Source organism: Danio rerio, chromosome 24 (assembly GCF_049306965.1).
Source record: "Danio rerio strain Tuebingen ecotype United States chromosome 24, GRCz12tu, whole genome shotgun sequence".
NCBI classification, from domain to species: domain Eukaryota; kingdom Metazoa; phylum Chordata; class Actinopteri; order Cypriniformes; family Danionidae; genus Danio; species Danio rerio.
The window spans coordinates 21,627,007-21,639,111 of NC_133199.1; the positions used below are offsets into that span (position 1 = coordinate 21,627,007).

Sequence of the window (12,105 nt, forward strand, 5' to 3'; positions counted from 1 at the left end):
TAAACATATTCACGGAACCTGATATTTACTTAATACTGTAATAATTGCTGCTATGAAAGAAAACAATTATAATCAGTTTTCCTTTCCCACCCAATTGGGTGGTTTTTAATTTGATTGTTTGGGTAAAAATAGCAATAGGTTGGTTTGCAAAATTCGAGTGGTTTTGAAGCATAAATTATAAATGCAACTTTTTTTAACAAAACATAACTGTGTGCTTCTACTCCATTCAGTTAGAAGTGTCCAGTGAATAGTGCAAACCGTGTGAGCCCACCCGCAAAAGCAGGTGAAAGAACATTTTATCAAAATTTTACTCCCCTTCGTGTGCATGTACATCTTGCAGTGCCTGCAGGTAAACTCACAGAGGTTTATCATAACACCTATCGATCATTTTTCCTGCAATTGACAGCAAGAACAAACATAGAAGCGTAGTCTGATTGACAAGCAGCACCTAATTATGTTCAAAAAAAAATTTAAATGCCTAATGGGATAAATTTATATCCCATTTCGAAAGTAAAACATAGCCTACTCTAATAGGTAGTGTAATCTACACATTAAGTGCAGAGAGTGGGTGAGATGAGGGCAATGTTTCGAAGTGATCCTGTAATGTTGTTGTGACTGCTGGTGTTGGTTGCTGTATTGTTAAAAATGATGACAGTTAAAGGAATCAGGCTAATTAAGTCAATTTAAATAAATTCATTCATTCATTCATTCACTTTCTTTTCGGCTTAGTCCCTTTATTAATCTGGGGTCGCCACAGCAGAATGAACTGCCTTAAATAAATTAAAATTAATTTAAGTATTAATATAAGATTTTGGACTTTTTTTGTGCATTTGGGTGTGTTTTGGATGGCTTTTGGGCTGGAAAAAGTCAGCTATATCTGGCAACACTGATTACAATTTTGACCCATACAATGTATTTTGGGCCATTGAAAAAATATACCAGGGCAATTTAAGACTATGCTTTTCAGGATTTAACATAAAAAAAAATAAATTACTGTCTTTAGTTTTTAAAGTATATTGTTGTAACAATGATTAACTGAATTAGTTTGATCATTAGTAAAAACATTATACTACAAATTATCATTATCATTATTATTATGATTATTATGATAAAATTTTCTATTTTAATATATTTATTAAATGTATTCCTGTAATGGTGTTTTTCTTTAGCAGCCCAAGTCCTCTGTTCCACATAATCTTTCAGAAATGATTAAAATACATTGCTGAAATGCTGATTGATTAACATTTTAGCTGTCAATGATGTGCTGTTTAGTATATATAGCGCACCCCTAAATTACTTTATAAATGGTGTAATAATTATATCTTAGAAAGTCTTTTTTAATGACTTTCTACATGCACACAACTACAGTCACAATCCAGGCAAAATCTGTTGTCATTTAATGACCGAATAAAGCTTTAATCAGCCGAAATGAGCTGGTGAGTTTGTGAGACATTTTATCTCATACTGTAGAATTGAGATCTGTATACTATATTGCTTGGAATAAAAAAGGTCACACTAAATTAAACACAAAAATAAAGTCAGCCAGTGTTATGTAATGTCAAATGTGTGAAAGGTAATCTAATGTCAGATGTGTAAAAGCTGAACATAAGGATCATTAACTAGAGAAAACCCATGAACTGTACCTCATTAACCAAGTGATAGCTTGACACCATAAAGGTCATGAACATTGCAAACAATCAGCCAACTTTGATGGTACTAATGAGAATAACATACTGAACCAGGTCGGTTTATAGCAATTTCTCCATGTGTACTATTGACATTCGAAAAAATAAAAATACTAAATAAAATCTGCTTGTCATTCATCTGTCTGTTTAAAAAAATACACAATGTTAAACTAACAGACTTGTCAGAGAATCTACATGTTGATTTTCTTGGGAACTCAAGTGCTTCTGAAGCATCTGCTTAATGAATAAATGTAAATGTACCATGTTTATACCTGGTGTTAAGATAAGTAACATACTGGTGTAAACAGGGTCTGAAATATTTTAAGATGATACACTTTTGACCACTTCCAGAGCTAATTAAAACTATTAAATGAAATGCTTTCATGTTGTAAATGCTTATGTTGTGAAATGCATTCAAACTGCCACAGAAGACCACCTACATTTGCATGAAGGATTCAATAGACAGGGGTTATAAGAAACAATGAATTATAATGGCTGAAGAAGACACTCTTATGCTATGGAATTTTTTTTTTTTAATGACCACAGAGTTATGACTATGGTATGACATCTCATCCAATGGAAATTATTTCTTAAAGTATGGCCATCACTATAACAAGGCATAAAAAAACACACAAAGACTGCTGGACAAGCACTACACTAACCTCACTAACAGCAGCAACCTTATTTCCCCTGGAGGCTCACATCAAGTTAGTGACCTGACCTAACCCTGCTTAGCTCAATTACACAACTATTTATGGGCTACAGGGTGATATTCTATTTCCCTACTGACCTGAATCTTGATGCACTGGTCTATACAAGTCATCTAGTCAGAAACAGATGAAAAATTAAAACCGCATTAGGTAGTTGTAGATGTAAGGTATGCTTTAAAGCATGCCAGCTGGTTTGAGCTGGTTTAAGAGTCTTACTGTAGCTGGTTTAAGCTGATGCCTAATCCACTAGTCCAACTAGTCCAGCTAAGGACAAAGACAACATTTCAACTCAATTCAATTAAATTTTTTTTCCTGTAGCGCAATATTATACAATATATTTACAATATAGATTGTGTCAAAGCAGCTTAACATAGAAGTTTTAGTAAATTAAAACTGTGTCAGTCCAGTTTTCAGAGTTGAAGTTTAGTTTAGTTTAGTTCAGTGTGGTTTACATTTCACTGCTGAAAGTCCAAACACTGAAGAGCAAATCTAGTGATGCGCAGCTCCACAAGTTCCAAACCAAGCAAGCCAGTGGCGACAGTGCTGAGGAACAAAGCTTCACCAATTGATGAAAGTGAAAGAAAAAACCTTGAAAGAAACCAGGCTCAGTTGGGAACAGTCATATCTCATCTGGCCAAACTTCTTGTGCAAAGCTGCAGTCTAGCAACTGGAGGCTGGAGAATACTGGACGTCTATCGTGGAGAAGCTGCAGGTGTGAGTAGATCACCAGCAGTGTTCAGGTTGGCCCACGAGATCAATGCAATAGAATACACAAGATGTGTCACTCATGTAGTTTTAAATAGGAAAAAAGCAAACATCAATATGGATACACTAGGGAAGGGAGCCCCACTTTTTTGTAAAGGAGCCAGTCATTGATCCCTATAGACAGATGTTTCAATAGAGGAGGGGCTTGGCTCAGATGTTTCTGCAGCTTTATTGTTATGATTCTCTGGAGCTGGTAAACGTGCTTGAATCTGTCTACATAAAATATATATTTAAATAAAGTCCAAAATCCCTACTTTTAAATGAACCAACTACACTTGAAGATAAATATTCAGTTTATTTATTTATTTTTTTTATCTGTTTGAAATAGACGTGAGGGACTGCACAGCGAGGTATGACCTCATTATTTTAAATGCATTCCTGCCTCCACCATTTACACCCACAAACTTGTAAACAAAGTGGTTACTTTGACCAGCACGAATGGATGCAGCATTATTCAGAGGATGATATTGTGTAATACACAGTTACATTGCTTGATTGACTGGATGGCAGGTCTGGCATGTCCTCCAGTAACCAAAAAAAAAAGAGGTTGAGGTTGTGAGTTTGTTCCCTTCAGATGTGTATGTCCATTAACTTGGGCAACCTGATAAAATTCTTTCTTTTTTAATCATGATGCAAATGTTAATTAAAAACTGAATTTACAAGTCAGTTGTTGTGAAATTTCATTTCAAATAAAAAAATTTTAATGGTAAACTTTACTCCTCCTTACTACTTAACTCCTTACAGGTAAACCTTACTCCTCTGACCTCTAAAGGTGCTCTGGCGACAGCCATGGTCTTTGACCTTCTTGGTAGAGCACTGATTCCTATTCCCCAAGTCACTAGTTCAATCCCAGCTTGGACGGTTTGGGACCGGTGGGGTTACATTGGTGCCGTGACCCGGATGCGAGTGAGGTTTAGGGGCGTGAGTGTAGCAGAGACCAGCTAGTAAAGTGCTCGCTTCTCTGAACTCTAAAAGTGCTCTAGCGACAGACACTAGAAGCTATGGTCTTTAATAATAATAATTAATAATTCCTTACATTTATATAGCGCTTTTCTGGGCACTCAAAGCGCTTTACACAATGGGGGGGGGGGTCTCCTCATCCACCACCAGTGTGTAGCATCCACCTGGATGACGCGACGGCAGCCATTTTGCGCCAGACCACACACCACACACCAGCTGATTGGTGAGAGTAGAAGGTTAAACCCCTAATCTTTTCGAAGGACATCCTGGGATTATTAACGACCACAGAGAGTCGGGACCTCGGTTTAACGTCTCATCCAAAAGACGGCGCTCACTGAGCAGTATAGCGTCCCCATCACTATACTGGGGCATTAGGACCCACACAGACCGCAGGTTGGGCACCCCCTGCTGGCCGGCTTCCGGCAGCAACCTAGCTTTCCCATGTGGTCTCCCATCCAGATACTGACCGGGCGCAGCCCTGCTTAGCTTCAGTGGGCGACCATGTGAGAGTTGCAGAGAGCTAGCTGCCGGCACTTTAGCCTCCTTGTTGGAGCAACCAACTCCCATGCAGAAGGTTGCCGGTTCAATCCCAGCTCGAACCGGGTTGGGTGGTGTAGGACTGGCGGGGTTAGATAAGCTTGACAAAAAAGGGATCCACTTGCACTATCTACATGACTTTAGATGCCCATGTAAACAGCAATAGAGGAAATACAGCAGATTTTGCTCTTGGTTCTAGGCACGTGGCTGTTTGTCATAAAAAGACGACAAGCATTGTTTGAGCACAGGTCAACCAAGGTTTATTGCTGCATGCCATTTCTGTCTCAGCTGTGCATTTAAAAATGGAACTTCCTGTGTTGTCATTCTCCTGGCTTGTAGCAAGCGCTTATGCAGATTCTCTGTGAACTAATAGGTGTCCGCTGTGAGTCTATGGTTGCTTGGACATAAATGCATTCCGTACTGTAACACTCAGTGGAAACAGGTCAATAATAGCAGGTGCAAACAGGTTCCTAGACCCCAAAGATCTAGCAAATCCTCAGGGTGGGGTTACACCTGCATTAGAGGTAAACAAAGCTTTTGTTCATGTCAATCACAGAAAGGTCTATTGAGATTCACCTTGCAGCCCTCTGACATTAATCTACAAATGAGAGCATCTGGATGCATCAGTGCTGCAAGGAGCTTCCTTAAAAATAAAATAAGAAGAGAAGATGGAGGAAAAAAAAACAAAGTTCCTCAAGTTTGCTGGGCCATCTGTCTTGTCTGCTTCCTGCACCTGTCCAGGAGTCTACATGCCTGAGCAGTCAACAGAGGAGAATGAGGAAGGTGGGCTATTGGAAGACACGCTGAGGGAAATGCGTCTCAGAACAGAGGAAAACAGAGAAAAACAAGCATCTGCTGGCAAATTAAGGCAGGACTGTAGCGGCATCTCAATGATTGCCAGGATATGTGGGGATCTGGTAGGCCGCCAGGATCCATGATCAACAGGGGATGTGGAAAAAGGCAGGTTTTCGTCACCCACGCTTGGATGCGACTTCCCAGTGACTGCTTTTGTCCCATTCTGCTGTCGTAATTAATTGAGGAGAGTCACTTTTCTGACAAGATAACACTCTAAATTACGACTGAGGCCTGGAGCTCACACTCCTGACTGGGTTTCTGAGTAGCTTCCGCATGACTGTGTTTACGTGCTGCCGATGATTTCGCAGGGATTGGAGAATAACTACTGTAAGATTAATGAGCATCTACTGGCTCCATGCATTATTCATGACCGGCAAATGGAATATGCAGGATTCCTGCGGGAAGCCCTTGTTGTAAACTTTTATCCTCATCAATAAGGCCTGTGCAGATGTTAACTGTTTTTGGGTTATTCTACTTTGGAAAGTCTATAATGATGTAATGGAGCATATTAACAATAATTGATCGGGAATATAAGATAAAATAGTGTGTAAAGCGTTCATTTTTCCTGAATTAACTCTCAGGAGGTTTCTTTGAAAAACACTGTGTTCTCATTGTGTTCTCAAAATAAATGTGAGAAAACACAATGCGATACAGGTAAAAGTGCCTCTTAGTTTGTTGGCTGCCTTTCATATTAGCAGCAGGCCAAAATTGGCCAGAATAGATCGAAATGGTGGAAACAGATGGGCTGATTACAGAATAAACAACTCACCCTCTCGGACAACACCACTTATGTTCATGGCCAAATCTAAATAAACAGGAAAATGACATGGGCGAGTGAATTAGCTGGTGTTTGGTATCTGCAACCACCAAGAGACCAAAAACCAACTGGTCCAACTAGGACTTGAACCAGCGACCTTCTTGCTGTGAGGCGAAACCAAGCATCAGAATGGGGAAGAAAGGTGATTAAAGTGACTTTGAATGTGGCATGGTTGTTGGTGCTAGACGGGCTGAGTATTTGAGAAACTGCTGATCTACTGGGATTTGCACAACCATCTCTAGGGTTTACAGAAAATGGTCCGAAAAAGAGAAAATATCCAGTGAGCGACAGTTTTGTGGACACAGATGCCTTGTTGATGCCAGAGTAGATTGGCCAGACTGGTTGTAGCTGATAGAAAGGCAACAGTAACTCGAATAACCGCTCGTTACAACTTAGGTATGCAGAAGAGCATTACTGAACACACAATGCATTGAACCTTTAGGCAGATGGGCTACAGCAGCAAAAGACCATACCAGGTATCACTCCTGTCAGCTAAGAACAAGAAACTGAGGGTACAATTCACACAATTCACCGAGTGTACAATTCAAATACAATTCCAGCAGAAGATTGGAAAACATTGCCTGGTCTAATGAGTCTCGGTTTCTGCTGTGACATTTGGATGGTAGGGTAAGAATTTGGTTTCCCTGACATGAAACCATGGATCTATTCTACCTTGTATCAACGATTCAGGCTGGTGGTGGCGCTGTAATGACGTGGGAGATATTTTTTGCCATACTTTGAGCCCATTACTACCAATTTAGTATTGTTGCTCACCGTGTCCATCCCTTTATGGCCATAGTGTACTCATCTTCTGATGGCTACTTCCAGCAGGATAACGCACCATGTCATAAAGAGCGAATCATCTCAGACTGGTTTCTTGAACATGACGATGAGTTCACTGTACTCAAATGGCCTCCACAGTCACCAGAGCTCAATAGAATAGAGCACCTTTGGGAAATGGTGGAATGGGACATTTGCATCATGGATGTGCAAACAACAAATCTGCAGCAATTGGGTGATGCTATAGTTTTAAAATGGGCCAAATACTCTGAATGATATTTCCAGTACCTTTCTGAATTCATGCCAGAAAGGATTTGGCAGTTCTGAAGGCTAAAGGTGGTACTAGTAAGGTGTACCTACTAAAGTGGCCGGTGAGTGTATATTGTAACTCAAAAAAAAAAAAATAAATAAATAAATATATATATATATATATATATATATATATATATATATATATATATATATATATATATATATATATATATATATATATATATATATATTGCACTAAGTGAAAAATAAGTAAATTTCTGAATATAAAGGTATTAATAGCTCATCTCTAATAGCTGATTTATTTTATCTTTATCATGATGAAAGTAAATAATATCTTACTAGAATTTGTTCTAGACACTTACAGCTGTACAGCTTCAAGTGACATTTAAATGCTTAACTGGGTTAATTAAGTTAAATGGGCCGGTTAAGGTAATTAGGCAAGTTATTGTATAACAATGGTTTGTTCTGTAGACTATCGAAAATATATATATATAGCTTAAAGAGGCTAAAAAAAGTTGACCTTAAAAGGGTTTTTAAAAAAATAATAACTGCTTTTATTCTAGAAAAAAAAAAAAAAAAACACAAATAAGTGTTTCTCTAGAAGAAAAACATTATCAGACAAACTGTAAAAATTACCTTGCTCTGAAATAAATATTTATTTATGCAACAGTTCTGTCTGGTTCTTGTACCGGATTGGCTGATAGCCGTGATATATTGAAGTAATATCAGCACCCGTAAAGCCTCTTTACCCTTTGTGTATTACTCCGCCCACATACAGCCAGCAAAAAGCAGACACTACAGATCTAAAGTTTAAAAGATGCTTGTTTTGCTGTTTAACTGTCAGCTTATGATTTGAATCCAAGGCAGAAGAAAGTAGTTCCTCATACAAAAAGGTTTTTGAGACTCTCCATGTTTGATTTTGTTTTTATATACACAATTATGCCATCAAACTGTTGTATAAACGGAATATCACACTCGTAGTAGTGCAATATGGCTGTATATCGGCACTGGTGGGGGCACTAAGCACGCCTCCCATCAGTGCCGATATACAGCCATATCGCACTGCTACTCGTGTGATATTGGCCATATATATATATATATATATATATATATATATATATATATATATATATATATATATATATGATTATTTCATCTTACAAATAAAACTAACAAAATTGCTAAAAATGCTACATACTGTTTGAGAGAAACATTAGAGATGTTTCTTTATAAGCATTATTATCTTCCTTGCTATCACAAAGTCCTCAAAACAAAAGTTGACCTCCTGCAGGTTGATGGTTGTTTTAAAATCCTAATCTGCTGCAGAAGAACTGTGCAACCCTTCAATGTTGAACGCTGTCTTCTTTATTGCAAAAATCCAATCTACTGCCATCTCCCATCAGACAGTCATTAATTCACTGAGGTCTGGCACAAATGTGCAGAAGCAGCCTCTGTAAAATGGCTTTGGGAGACTAAAGCACATCGAACCAGAGAGGATGTCGGGAGACAAGCAGTCTCTTTCTTGGAAAAACAAAGAGCTTTTTGTTGCACTGCAGACAGATAAATACATGTGAGAGGTGTTTTGGAGACATCAGGGACTGATGGGATTTTTTCTGTTTGCTTGAATATTCCAGCAGGGCTTCAATGATCAAACATGTGCTAAAGCTAATTATGTTTTGCTCGCAGATGAGCATCTTGGGCTCTTTGTCACATGAGGGAAAGGCAAAACTTTTAAATCTCAATGAAATGAATGCAGCATTTATTGAACAACGAGGATTTGTTGGTTTGGAAAATAGTTAATGAGGCATTTTGCCTTTTTTAAAATATATTTTTATTTTTTGGAGTACAATCCCATTCCCTAATACCCTTTTCACATGGTACCAAAATATTGTAGATGAATAAAAAATGATAATCATACAAATAAAATTAAACAATAAAAATGAATAAAACATAATAAGGTGATGCTGTGGCACAGCAGGTAGTACTGTCGCCTCACAGTAAGAAGGTCCCTGGTTCAAGCTCTGGTTTCTCTGGGGGGATTGAATAAACTAATAGTGTATGAGTGTGAATTAGTGTGTATTGGTGTTTCCCAGTGATGGGTTGCGGCTGGAAGGGCATCAGCAGCATAAAACAAATGCTGGATAAGTTGGCGGTTCATTCCACTGAGGACCCCTGATTAAGGGACTAAAGCCTGGTTTTTGCTTCTGCATCAAGTGATCGGCGCAACCCATGGCGCATGCCTAGCTGTGCAATCATACTTCTGTGCTCTGTGGCTCTGTAATAACACTTTCGAAATGCTAGTTGGCAGTGAGGTGTTTATGTTGCTCTGTGTCGAGTTTATTTGCTAGAGTTTTGTTTTTTCTGAGCGCTTTTTTTAATGTACAAGTGGCTCAAACTCGCTCATTTTGAGACAGGAATGGGCGGACGTGCAACAACTTTAATCATAAGGTAAACACAAAACAAAGCTTTTCATCTGGTGCTTCTTCACGGGACTCAACACTTGTAAACAGTCGCTCCAACGGATTCGCATGGCTCTTGGTCCCACCCACACTGGTCAGCGCTTCCGAACCGACCAATCACAAAGCTTGCGCTACGTGTCGTTGAGACATGTAGTTACATTTTTTTAAAAGAGGTGCCCATCAGCGACGTCGACGACCACTGCGAGGGCTATGCGACCACGCATAGGCTGCGCAGTGGCATACATGTCCGCTTGATATAGAAGTATAAATCAGCCTTACTCTGAAAAGAAAATTAATAAATGAGTGAATAAAATAAAATTAAATAAAATAAATGGGTGAAAACATAATACAATGTAATAGAACATTAACACTTAATTAAAAAACTAGAAAAGTAAAGTTCATAGACAAACTTTATGGTGGCTTGAGAAAGCCTCGTCTGAAAGTTTGAAGTAGCTTTAAAAATTAAATAACTGAAGTAGTTTATGAATCAGTTGGCATAGAGAGATAACTACATATAGGTTACCAGGTTTCTAGTATGGATTGGCATGTTTCTTGCTAAGTGGTTGCTAAGGTGTTGCTAGGGTGTTCTGAGTCATTGCTAAGGTGTTGCTAGGTGGTTGCTAAGGTGTTCTGAGTGGTTGCTAAAGTGTTTCTACAGTGTTTTGACTTTTTAAGGCATTGCTAGGCAGTTGCTGAGTGGTTCTAATTGGTTGCTAAGACATAACTAGAGAGTTCTAGGTGGCTGCTAAGGTGCTGCTAGGCGGTTGCTAGGGTGTTCTGAGTGGTTGCTAGGGTATTGCTAGGGTGCTCTAGGTGATTGCTAAGGTATTCTGTGTGGTTGGTAGGGTGTTCTGAGTGGTTGCTAGGCAGCTGCTATGGTGTTCTGAGTGATTGCTAAGGTGTTGTTAGGTGGTTGCTAAGAGATTGCTAGGGTGTTTTGAGTGGTTGCTAAGGCGTCGCTAGGGTGTTCTAAGTTGTTGCTAAGGTGTTGCTAGGTGGTTGCTAGGGTGTTCTGAGTGGTTGATAAGGCATTTCTAGGCGGTTGTGAAGGTGTTCTGATTGGTTGCTAAGGTGTTGCTAGGCAGATGCTATGATGTTCTGAGTGGTTGCTGAGGCGTTGCTAGGTGGTTGCTATGGTGTTCTGAGTGGTTGCTTGGCAGTTACTAGGGTGTTTTAGATGGTTGCTAAGGTATTGCTAGGCGGTTGCTAAGGTGTTCTAAATGGTTGCTAAGCATTAGCATGTTGCTAGCATGTTTTTTGCATAAATTAGCATGTCACCAGCCTGTTTCTAGTATAAACTAGCATGTTGTTAGCATGAATTTAATATGAATTAGCATGTTGCTAATATGAATTATGTTTGTTAGCATGCTTTTAGTATGGATTGGTATGTTGTTACAATGTTCTAGTATGATTAGCATGTCGTTAGTCTGTTTTATTATATAAAGCATGAATGCAGATTTTGTTTTTCAAAACGTATTCCTTTATGTAAAAATAAAATAAAATAAAATAAAGTTGACATGGTGGTGCAGTAGGTAGTGCTGTCGCCTCACAGCAAGAAGGTTGCTGATTCGAGCCTCGGCTGGGTCACTTGACGTTTCGGTGTGGAGTTTGCATGTTCATCCCGCGTTCGTGAGGGATTCCTTTGTGTGCTCCGGTTTCCCCCACAGTCCAAAGACATGCGGTACAGGTGAATTGGGTAGGCTATTGTCAGTAGTGTATGAGTGTGAACGAGTGTGAATGAGTGGTTTCCCAGAGATAGGTCGCAGCTAAAAGGGCATCCGCTGCATAAAACATATGCTGGATAAGTTGGTGGTTCATTCTGCTGTGGCGAAATTTAACGAAAATTAAATTAAATTAAATTAAATTAAATTAAATTAAATTAAATTAAATTAAATTAAATTAAATTAAATTAAATTAAACTAAATTAAACTAAATTCAGTTCAATTCAATTCAATTCAATTAAAGGCCAATTGTTTTCAATTATTTATGTTGATGTTGTTATTTTTAAAAATATATTTATTTCTCAGGTTTTACACTTTAGCTTTATTCAGTTTCATATCTAAATCCCTCCCAAAACTCACCTAATAACAACACAGATTTTCTTTTCCTTTTTTTCCCCAATTCTCACATCATCATGTCCGACCTGGACAGGGAAATGTCAGGAGTTATGAAAAACACAATGTGCATCAGGACAGTCTGTCTGTTGCTGTAATGAGGATCTGAATCAGGTGGATAACTGTTACCCAGGGCTTATCTTGCACAAA

General features: G+C 38.6%; 1 protein-coding gene across 5 annotated transcripts in view; it reads right to left on the minus strand.

Annotated features, from left to right (window-relative positions):
- Nucleotides 1-12,105, minus strand: part of cntnap2a (contactin associated protein 2a) — a 760,628-nt gene that overhangs the window by 335,600 nt on the left and 412,923 nt on the right.